Source organism: Hemiscyllium ocellatum, chromosome 8 (genome assembly GCF_020745735.1).
Source record: "Hemiscyllium ocellatum isolate sHemOce1 chromosome 8, sHemOce1.pat.X.cur, whole genome shotgun sequence".
Classification (NCBI taxonomy): Eukaryota; Metazoa; Chordata; class Chondrichthyes; order Orectolobiformes; family Hemiscylliidae; genus Hemiscyllium; species Hemiscyllium ocellatum.
In genome coordinates, this window is record NC_083408.1 from 39,132,006 (window position 1) to 39,144,163 (window position 12,158).

The following is a 12,158-nucleotide window of genomic DNA, read 5'->3' on the forward strand; positions in this document are numbered from 1 at the left end:
TAGAAGATAGACACTTAAAGCTTTGCATAGGGTGGCTCTGAATTATTCTTGAAAACGTTATGTAAGAATTTGCTTTGGATTTACATTTATAGGAATGACAGTAACACCTACAGAGCTTGACTGAATGAAAACCAAGAGATATGGTAGTAAGGGTGATGAGGATTGCAGGACTATGTACAAAGTGATTGCTGATCTTACCTGTACAACAGCTGTGACTTCACTCTGTAAGATATTTCATCAGTTGTAAATAACTTGGACATAAAAAGTAAATGGTGCTATGTAAATACAATTTCTTTCACCTTGCTTCCTTTCCTCGACTCATTTGTTTTTATCCCATCTTTTCCAGTCTTCCACTGCCATTAGGAAAATATTTTATTTACGTTTATCAAAAGCAAGTTAAATTTGACTTTCAAGGAGAAAATGCATTAGCAGTGGTGAAACACACCCCACAACCTCAGTATTTCCCACCAGCCATTAACAGCCTTTGTTGTAACTCAATACCTTCATCTTCCAATGCACAAGTCTCACACTGTCAATGGTATTTTTGATTAAATTCATTCCCTACAGTGTGACAACAGGCCATTTGGCCCAACAAGTCCACACCAACCCTCTGAAGAGTAGCCCACCCAGACCCTTTTCCCTCTGACTAATGCACCTAACACTATGGGCAATTTAGCATGGCCAATTCACCTGACCTACACATCTTTGGACTGTGGGAGGAAACCGGAGCACCAAGAGGAAACCCACACAGACACGGGGAGAATGTGTAAGCTCCACACCAACAGTTGCCCCCATGCTGGAATTGAAACACCGAGCCACTATGCCGCCCAAACAAGTCCACACCAACCCTCCGAGGAGTAATTCACCAAGATCCATTCCCTTACCCTATTATTTACCCCGACTAATGCCCCAAACATACACATCCCTGAATACCATGGGGCAATTTGGTATGGCCAGTTCATCTAACCTGCACAGCTTTGGACTATTGAGGAAACTGGAATACCCAGGGGAAACCCACACAGACTCGGAGAGAATGTTCAAACTTCACACAAACAGACACCTGAGGCTGGAAATGAACCCGGGTTCCTGGCATTGTGAGGCTGGAGTGCTAACCACTGTGCCACCATCATTTTGTAGCATTAAACTGTTGACTTATGTTCAATTGATTCAGGCAAATGCCCAATTTTTCCCTAGGTGTCCTTATTTTCCACATGGACCTGCTCTGAAAACATGCTGAAGTATTCAGTGTCTCTTCATATTTATATCATGGCATTACCCTTCCACTACTCATCAATTAGACAGTACCATATTCTCAGCCAGACCTACATACACAGTCAGTCAAGTTCAATGCTGAGTAACTCATAGCCCTCCTGGGTATATATTGGGATATCTTCATTTTGGGGGTGGGTTCCACTTTGCGTTGGAGAACATATATGCACATCAGAGCTTGGACCACTATTCCAAGATCTCAGAGGTGATCCAAATGAAAGGCAGAGTGTCTTACGATTACTTGGGAAATGCCTCATAAAGGTTCCTCAAAGTGGAAAAAATCTAAAATGGGTTTGAGGAATCTGACAAAAAGAAATTGGCAGATTAGCTTTTCTAAAATTATAGAGCATCTGATGATCAGCCATTCATAGCGCTGGTATATGCATTCCCAATACTCATCAGCCATGATGAAATAGGAAAGTTAGATTATTTTATCAGAACCAGGTCGTTTGTTGCAACTTCCTTCCTAAACATAACCTGTTTTGCTTTATTGATACTGATGGATCAGCGTATATTATAGTGTTCAGTTGTACTGCATTTTATTACAGGAGTCTGTTTATTATTGATTCTCACGGTGTTTGATTGGTCAAGCTTGGCTGTGGACTCAGAGAAAAAGAAACAAAGTCAGAGAACAAAGTGGAATGAATGAGTGAGAAGCATGGAACAGACATTTTAAAGCACTGTGAATAAAACCTGTCACACACAGACAAACCTGTCACACACAGACAAACCTGTCAACTCTGCATACATCCCAGTCATAAAAAATGTATTTCCAACATTTTCTAATTGCAATTGTCTTTCATTTTCACTTGCACTTGGGGTAGTAACTGTCCAAAGAGAGGCATGCACTAAATGTCATGTTTTAAACATTTTTACCTTAAGAACGTTAAAAGAAATATATCAAAGCTCATTTAACTTTGCAAAACAAAACCATACTTCTGGAATAAGATGTTAATATGGCATATTGCAAAAAAAACTCCCTATGGACCAGCAGATGTACTTTGAAATTTGATTTCAAGAATCTTTGAAAAATTTGCATCAAGGTACAATTAAAATCTCTCTAGAGTTGAAGTACAGTTAAAACCCAGATCTGGAAATTTGTTTGTCTGCAATTTATACTCAGTGTTTGAATTTATTTTCTCAATGGCCTTTGAGTTCAGATTGATGTGACAATCTCCACACAGTAAGCAAATACCACCTACCCATTTGTATTCAGTATTGACAATCAGCATCAGTGTCTGGTTTAGAATCTTTTACCTACCTTCAATTGTACTTACTGACTCGAAAAGCAGATTGTCATAGAACATAGATCTTCTCAGATTGGGTATATCCTCCCATACAATTCTCTTCGAGATGACTTAGCCCACATCGCTCTAGGCTGTGTTAAAGTACTTTGGTTCAAACATCCATAAATTGATAACAGGCCAAAGGTGGTGTCCAATTTGTATGTTATAGTTCAAAGCCATAAAGCACTACCAGTCACTTGTCATTGGGAAGCTAATGAGTAACAAAATGTTTGCACTCTCAAGCCTCAGATGAGATGAAAGGTTAGTTTTAATAACATTCTTTTGCAACTGTCACTATGTGGCAAATTCTTGCACAAATTGCCTTTTTTGCAATTGATTGCCAAACAGTAACGTGTAACTAGTACTGGTTTATTTCTTTATAACTTTGTCCTTTAAACAAAGTGTTTTGTCAGCTCACAGCAGTTCTTAATATATCAGTCTGATTGTCCCTTGTCTCTGGGTTATAAAGTTGTGACGTTTGGACCCACAGCTGAGGTCAGAGGCTATAATTCCATTGTCAGAATGGAGGGCCAGTGGGGGACCAACACTGTTGTTCCAGAAGACCTGCCAAGATCACAAAGCAGACAGGCTGTGTCCAGGCCACCAGCAAGGCCACGCGTTAGAATCAAGAGGTGAGGAACTGGATGTCTCACTTACAGAGAGCTTTCAGACTAGCAGAAACCAGGAGCTCTTCTGCTCACCACATCTCCCCCTCCACTCCCCAACACCTAGACCCTTACTTAGACCCTCAGTGTTTTTGATTGAGGGAACCCACTCCAGGAGGTCATGAGCTAACTGCATGGTTTTAGCTACCACACTTGCCACAATGTGATTGGCCCACCTACAGCCCAGAAGTATGGTTTGTTTTGTGAAGCTAAATAAGCTTTGATATGTTTCTTTTGACATTCTTAAGAAATATATGTTCAAAACCTGACATTTACTACATGCCTTTCTATGGGCAGTTACTACTCCAAGTGCAAGTAAACCACGGTGGCGACTGGAAGACGAACTTAAAATGATTATTCGTTGGCCGCTTGCGAATCTCAATCTGCAGGGGTGTTGGTAGGTTGACCATGGGCCTTCCTGTTCAGAACTTAATTCTGGCAAATGCTGAAGGTGGCAAGGTTCAGAAACACCATTGTTCCACCTAACTACATGCCTTTCCACCTTCATGCATACCATCTGAGACAGCAGAAGGTTGTCCACAAAGATGCAATACTCTTCAGCAGATGTATACATTGAACCCACACCCATTTTGTACACCAAGAGTGTGATTTTAACTGTTATATGCCATTCCTAATGGCAGAACTGAAAGAGTGCACCACTCATGCTCTCTCGAATTTTGCTGGTTTCTACATAAAGAAACTGCTGGGAGCACTTGTTTCACAGCAGGGGAAGACTTTTGGTGGTGACATCCACCATTTGTATGTGTGGAGTCTCTTGGACAAACAGGGAGACTCATGCAGAGTGGAGAGTATATAGCGAGTGAACCTTGCACCAGAGAGTGATGAGGAGGACAGATTTAGTGAAAATTCATATCGTAGAGTGACTAGAATGATGTTTTCATAGCACCAAGAAAGTAAAGTTCAATGACAGAAGTAATATCTTGCTGAACTGTTGAAGTTTTCCAGGACCTATCTGCAGTTCTGCTATTGAGAGAGCTAAACTTCAGCGTGCAGGCTAATGGAGCCTACTTCAGGTGACAGTGAATGAAAAGCATCACAGCATCCTGTAGTCAAAAATATTTGAGAGGGAAGGGATAAAATACCAACAGATGAAGCTGAGATAGCAGGAGATACTAGTATTTCTTCGGAATGAATGTCAAAATGAATAAGCAGAAGGCTATTTTGTGATTCCCAATTAAATATTGGACAGGCTGTTCACTATGCAACAGATTCATCACAGTGGTTCAGTGGTTAGCACTGCTGCCTCACAGTGCCAGGGAGCTGGGTTCAATTCCTGCTTCTGGCAACTGTCAATGTGGAGTTTGTACATTCTCCCTGTGTCTACGTGGGATTCCACTGGGTGCTCCGGTTTCCTCCAACAGTCCAAGGATGTGCAAGCTAGGTGAATGAGCCATGCTAAATTGCCTGTAGTGTTAGGTGCATTAGTCAGAGGTGAATGTAGGGGAATGGGTCTGGGTGGGTTGCTCTTCGGCGGATCGCAACATGTACCGGGAAATAGAGAAGGCATGTCAGAAAGGCAAGGTCACAGTGATCATGGGAGACTTCAATATGCAGGTGGACTGCGTAAATAATGTTGCCAGTGGATCCAAAGAAAGGGAATTCATGGAATGCTTACAGGATGGTTTTTTGGAACAGCTTGTCATGGAGCCCACAAGGGAGCAGGCTATTCTGGACCTAGTGCTTTGCAATGAACCAGACTTAATAAAAGATCTGAAAGTAAAGGAACACTTAGGAAGCAGCGATCATAATTTGGTAGAGTTCAGTCTGCAGTTTGAAAGAGAGAAGGCAAAATTGGATATAATGGTGTTACAGTTAAATAAAGGTAATTATGAGGGCATGAGAGAGGAACTGACAAAAATAGACTGGAAGCAGAGCCTAGCGGGGAAGACAATAGAGCAAAAATGGCAGGAGTTTGTGGGTATAATTGAGGACACTGTACAGAGGTTCATCCCCAAGAAAAGAAAGATAATCCGGGAGGGATTAGTCAGCCATGGCTGACAAAGGAAATCAGGAAATGTATTAAAGAAAAAGAGAGATCCTATAAAGTGGCCAAGAGCAGTGGGAAATCAGAAGATTGGGAAAGCTACAAAAATGAACAGAGGATAACAAAGAGAGTAATAAGAAAGGAGAGGATCAAATATGAAGGTAGGCTAGCCAGTAATATTAGAAATGATAGTAAAAATTTCTTTCAATACATAAGAAACAAATGACTGGCAAAAGTAGACATTGGGCCACTTCAAACTGATGCTGGAAGCCTATGGGAGATAAGGAAATAGCAGGAGAACTTAACAAGTACTTTGCATCAGTTTTCACAGTGGAAGACATGAGTAATATCCCAACAATTAAAGGGAATCGGGGGCTGAGTTGAGTATGGTTGTCATTACAAAAGAGATAGTGCTAGAAAAGCTAAAAGGTCTTAAAATTGATAAATCTCCTGGCCCCGATGGGATACATCCTAGAGTTCTGAGAGAGGTGGCTGAGCAAATAGCGGAGGCATTAGTTGAGATCTTTCAAGAGTCACTGGAGTCAGGGAAAGTCCCGGATGATTGGAAGATCGTTGTTGTAACCCCCTTGTTCAAGAAAGGATCAAGACAAAAGATGGAAAATTAAAGGCCAATTAGCCTAACCTCGGTTGTTGGTAAAATTCTAGAATCCATCATTAAGGATGAAGTTTCTAAATTCTTGGAGGAGCAGTGTCTGATTAGAACAAGTCAACATGGATTTAGTAAGGGGAGGTCATGCCTGACAAACCTGTTGGAATTCTTTGAAGAGGTGACAAGTAGGTTAGACCGGGGAAACCCAGTGGATGTGGTCTATCTAGACTTCCAAAAGGCCTTTGATAAGGTGCCACACGGGAGGCTGCTGAGCAAGGTGAGGGCCCATGGTGTTTGGGATGGATTGAGGATTGGCTGTCTGAAAGAAGGCAGAGAGTTGGGATAAAAGGTTCTTTTTCAAAATGGCAGCTGGTGACAAGCGGTGTCCCGCAGGGTTCAGTGTTGGGGCCACAGCTGTTCGCATTATATATTAATGATCTGGATGAAGGGACTGGGCATTCTAGCGAAGTTTGTTGATGATACGAAGTTAGGTGGACAGGCAGGTAGTTCTGAGGAAGTGGGGAGGCTACAGAAGGATCTAGACAGTTTGGGAGAGTGGTCCAGGAAATGACTGATGGAACAAATGCGAGGTCTTGCACTTTGGCAAAAAGAATACAAGCATGGACTACTTTCTAAACGGTGAGAAAATTCGTAAAGCCAAAGTACAAAGGGATCTGGGAGTGCTAGTCGAGGATTCTCTAAAGGTAAACATGCAGGTTGAGTCCGTGATTAAGAAAGCGAATGCAATGTTGTCACTTACCTCAAGAGGGTTGGAATATAAAAACACCGTTGTGCTGCTGAGACTTTATAAAGCTCTGGTTAGGCCCCATTTGGAGTACTATGTCCAGTTTTGGTCCCCACACCTCAGGAAGGACATACTGGCACTGGAACATGTCCAGCGGAGATTCACATGGATAATCCTTGGAATAGTTGGTCTAACATATGAGGAACGGCTGAGGATCCTGGGATTGTATTCATTGGAGTTTAGAAGATTAAGGGGAGACTTAATAGAAACTTACAAGATAATACATGGCTTGGAAAGGGTGGACGCTAGGAAATTGTTTCCATTAGGTGAGGAGACTAGGACCCGTGGACACAGCCTTAGAATTAGAGGGGGTCAATTCAGAACAGAAATGCGGAAACATTTCTTCAGCCAGAGAGTGGTGGGCCTGTGGAATTCATTGCCACAGAGTGCAGTGGAGGCCGGGACGCTAAATGTCTTCAAGGCAGAGATTGATAGATTCTTGATGTCACAAGGAATTAAGGGCTACGGGAAGAATGCGGGTAAGTGGAGTTGAAATGCCCATCAGCCATGATTGAATGGCGGAGTGGACCCGATGGGCCGAATGGCCTTACTTCCACTCCTATGTCTTATGGTCTTATGGCCTTATGGGTCGGTGTGGACTTGTTGGGCCAAAGGGCCTACTTCCACACTGTAGGGAATCTAATCTTTCAAACATGGTAATTGTGTAAGTTAAAGTGTCAAAATGCTATCATTTTCATAATATTCTTAGTTTAGGACACTATGACTGGTGTTTGATTGATTACCCTAACTATATATCAGATGATGTTTGATTGCCATTTTATTTACTGATTTTGCACTACAGTAAAGCCCATTAATAGAAGACATGATTTGCTTTGACAAAATAATGAATGAATGAACAGGAATGAATGTTCTGCATTGGCAGAGATTGTCCAATCTTCTTTTCCCTTGTCAGTAATTGTTGTTCACTTGATCATAACTTTAAGCAACCGTAAACAACTTGCAAACTGTTCAAGATACACAGAAATATTCATTCCTACCAAGGTTTGTCTGTTGGCATTTTATTATTGGTGTTCGAGTCCACTTCTAGCTTCCACTGTTGTCAGATTCACCAACCCTTAACATAGAAGGAGGCCATTTGGCCCACTATATCTAGGCGGCACAGTGGTTAGCACTGCTGCCTCACAGCACCAGTAGACCTGGGTTCAATTCCTTCCTCAGACAACTGTCTGTGTGGAGCTTGCACATTCTCCCTGTGTCTGCATAAGTTTCCTCCCACAGTCCAAAAATGTGCAGGTTAGGTGAATTGGCCAGGCTAAATTGCCTGTAGTGTTTGGTGAAGGGGTAAATGTAGGGGAATGGGTCTGGGTGGGTTGCTCTTTGGAGGGTTGGTGTGGAATGTTGGGCCGAAGGGCCTGTTTCCACACATTAATTAATCTAAATCTAAAGTCTGGCTACACTAATTCCATCTTCCAGCTCTTGGCCCATAACTCTGGTGGCTGTAGCAATGTCAGTGTCTAACTAAAAACTGCTTCAATGTTATGAGAGTTTTGCACTTAATCAGTGAGCAGTGCTTCAACCCTCTGCATGAAAACAAATTCTCAATTGTCCTCTCAATCTTCTTTCTTTTACCTTAAGTCTGTGTCCCGTGGTAGTTTGATTAGATTACTTACAGTGTGGAAACAGGCCCTTCGGCCCAACAAGTCCACACCGACCCACCGAAGCGCAACCCACCCATACCCCTACATATACCCCTTACCTAACACTACGGGCAATTTAGCATGGCCAATTCACCTGACCCGCACATCTTTGCCCCTGCACTAACAGAAAAATAGTCTTCCTATTGACTTAATGTATGCCTTTCATAATCCTATGTGCCCCTATCAGGTTCCCTTCGCTGCTCCAAAGAAATCTACCCCAGCTTATCCAATCTTTCCTGATATTCAGACCCTCCAGACCCTCTCTTGTACAATCAAATCCTTCCCAAAATGTGGGGGCCAAATTGCACTCAATACTCTAGTTGTGGTCGAACCAGCACTTTGTACAGTTCCAATATAACTTCCTTTTTTAACCACTTTTCCTAACTGCCCTGCTACCCTCAGTGATCTGTGGGTATGTACAACAAGGTTCCTCTGGTCTTAAGTACTCATCACGTTGCAATCCTTTGCCTTGTCAGTTCTCCCTGAAGTGCATTACCTCACACTTTTCCAGGTTAAATTCTATTTGCCACCACACTGGGGGTGTTGCTGAACAAAGAGACCTTGGAGTGCAGGTTCATAGCTCCTTGAAAATGGAGTCGCAGGTAGATAGGATAGTGAAGAAGGTGTTTGGTATGCTTTCCTTTATTGGTCAGAGTATTGAGTACAGGAGTTGTGAGGTCATGTTGCGGCTGTACAGGACATTGGTTCAGCCACTATTGGAATATTGCGTGCAATTCTGGTCTCCTTCCTATCGGAAAAATGTTGTGAAACTTGAAAGGGTTCAGAAAAGATTTATAAGGATGTTGCCAGGGTTGGAGGATTTGAGCTATAGGGAGAGGCTGAATAGGCTGGAGCTGTTTTCCCTGAATCATCGGAGGCTGAGGGATGACCTTATAGAGGTTTACAAAATTATGAGGGGCATGGATAGGATAAATAGACAAAGTCTTTTCCCTGGGGTCGGGGAGTCCAGAACTAGAGGGCATAGGTTTAGGATGAGAGGGGAAAGATATAAAAGAGACTTAAAGGGCAACTTTTCCATGCAGAGGGTGGTACGTGTATGGAATGAGCTGCCAGAGGATGTGGTGGAGGCTGGTACAATTGCAACATTTAAGAGGCATTTGGATGGGTATATGAATAGCTGACCAGTCCATTGATACCCTTTAGCAATTTATAGCTGTTTCTCCTCACTATTTAATAGCCCTGAGAGGTTTTGTGTCATCTGCAAACATTCTGATCTCAACCCCAACATTTAAACCCAAGGATTTAACATTACATGACAAATAACAGGGCCTAGCACCATGCCCTGTGGAAGCTCACTGGAAGCAAACTCTCATTCACAGAAACATCCTTTTAAATCACCCTCTGCCTCATGCAGCCCAGGCAATTTTTAGATCCAATGTACTACTTTGCTTGGATTGGATGGGTTTAGTTTCCTGGCTGGTCTGCCAAGAGAGACCTTATCAAAAGGCAGATGTTCGCAGGTAAAGGGATGGCTGGAAAATGGGAAGCCTTCAGAAATGAGATAACAAGAATCCAGAGAAAGTATATTCCTGTCAGGGCGAAAGGGAAGGCTAGTAGGTATAGGGAATGCTGGATGACTAAAGAAATTGAGGGTTTGGTTAAGAAAAAGAAGGAAGCATATGTCAAGTATAGACAGGATAGATCAAGTGAATCCTTAGAAGAGTATAAAGGAAGTAGGAGTATACTTAAGAGGGAAATCAGGAGGGCAAAACTGGGACATAAGATAGCTTTGGCAAATAGAATTAAGGAGAATCCAAAGTATTTTGGCAAATATATTATGGACAAAAGGGTATCTAGGGAGAGAATACAGCCCCTCAAAGATCAGCAAGGCGGCCTTTGTGTGGAGCCACAGAAAATGGGGGAGATACTAAATGAATATTTTGCATCAATATTTACTGTGGAAAAGGATATAGAAGATATAGACTGTAGGGAAATAGATAGCGACATCTTGCAAAATGTCCAGATTACAGAGGAGGAAGTACTGGATGTCTTGAAATGGTTAAAAGTGGATAAATCCCTAGGACCTGATCAGGTGTACCCGAGAATTCTGTGGGAAGCTAGAGAAGTGATTGCTGGGCCTCTTGTTGAGATATTTGTACCATCGATAGTCACAGGTGAGGTGCCGGAAGACTGGAGGTTGGCAAACATGGTGCCACTGTTTAAGAAGGGTAGTAAAGACAAGCCAGGGAACTATAGACCGGTGAGCCTGACCTCGGTGGTGGGCAAATTGTTGGAGGGAATCCTGAGGGACAGGATGTACATGTATTTGGAAAGGCAAGGACTGATTTGGAATAGTCAACATGGCTTTGTGTGTAGGAAATCATTTCTCACAAACTTGATTGAAGTTTTGAAGAAGTAACAAAGAAGATTGATGAGGGCAGAGCAGTAGATGTGACCAAATGGACTTCAGTAAGGCATTCGACAAGGTTCCCCATGGGAGACTGATTAGCAAGACTAGATCTCATGGAATAAAGGGGGAACTAGCCATTTGGATACAGAACTGGCTCAAAGGTAGAAGACAGAGGGTGGCAGTGAAGGGTTGTTTTTCAGACTGGAGGCCTGTGACCAGTGGAGTGCCACAAGGATCGGTGCTGGGCCCTTTACTTTTTGTCATTTCCATAAATGATTTGGATGCGAGCATAAGATATCCAGTTAGTAAGTTTGCAGATGACACCAAAATTGGAGCTGTACTGCATAGCGAAGAGGGTTACCTCAGATTACAACAGGATCTGGACCAGATGGGCCAATGGGCTGAGAAGTGGCAGATGGAGTTTAATTCAGATAAATGCAAGGTGCCGCATTTTGGGAAAGCAAATCTTAGCAGGACTTATACACTTAATGGTAAGGTCCTAGGGAGTGTTGCTGAACAAAGAGACCTTGGAGTGCAGGTTCATAGCTCCTTGAAAGTGGAGTCGCAGGTAGATAGGATAGTGAAGAAGGTGTTTGGTATGCTTTCCTTTATTGGTCAGAGTATTGAGTACAGGAGTTGTGAGGTCATGTTGCGGCTGTACAGGACATTGGTTCAGCCACTATTGGAATATTGCATGCAATTCTGGTCTCCTTCCTATCGGAAAAATGTTGTGAAACTTGAAAGGGTTCAGAAAAGATTTATAAGGATGTTGCCAGGGTTGGAGGATTTGAGTTATAGGGAGAGGCTGAATAGGCTGAAGCTGTTTTCCCTGAATCATCGGAGGCTGAGGGGTGACCTTACAGAGGTTTACAAAATTATGAGGGGCATGGATAGGATAAATAGACAAAGTCTTTTCCCTGGGGTCGGGGAGTCCAGAACTAGAGGGCATAGGTTTAGGGTGAGAGGGGAAAGATATAAAAGAGACTTAAAGGGCAACCTTTCCATGCAGAGGGTGGTACGTGTATGGAATGAGCTGCCAGAGGATGTGGTGGAGGCTGGTACAATTGCAACATTTAAGAGGCATTTGGATGGGTATATGAATAGGAAGGGTTTGGAGGCATATGGGCCAAGTGCTGGCAGGTGGGACTAGATTGGGTAGGGATATCTGGTCGGCATGGACAGGTTGGACCGAAGGGTCTGTTTCCATGTTGTACATCTCTATGACTCTATGACTCTAAAAGCCTTGCTGAAGCCCATGTAGATCACATCAACTCACTGAACTACCTTCAAAGACCATTTCTGTTTGTTTACAGCGCATGTTCCATGGAATAAAGAGCAAGAGAAACAGCAATCTGAACGGTCTTTAGTCGTCCGAAAAACAATGACAATCCTGTATAAATGGCTGAAACATTTGACAAGCTTTGGGTTAATGTAAAAACACATTTCTCCAGCCAAGCTGATAACAACTTGGAGAAAGTGAGTACTGCAG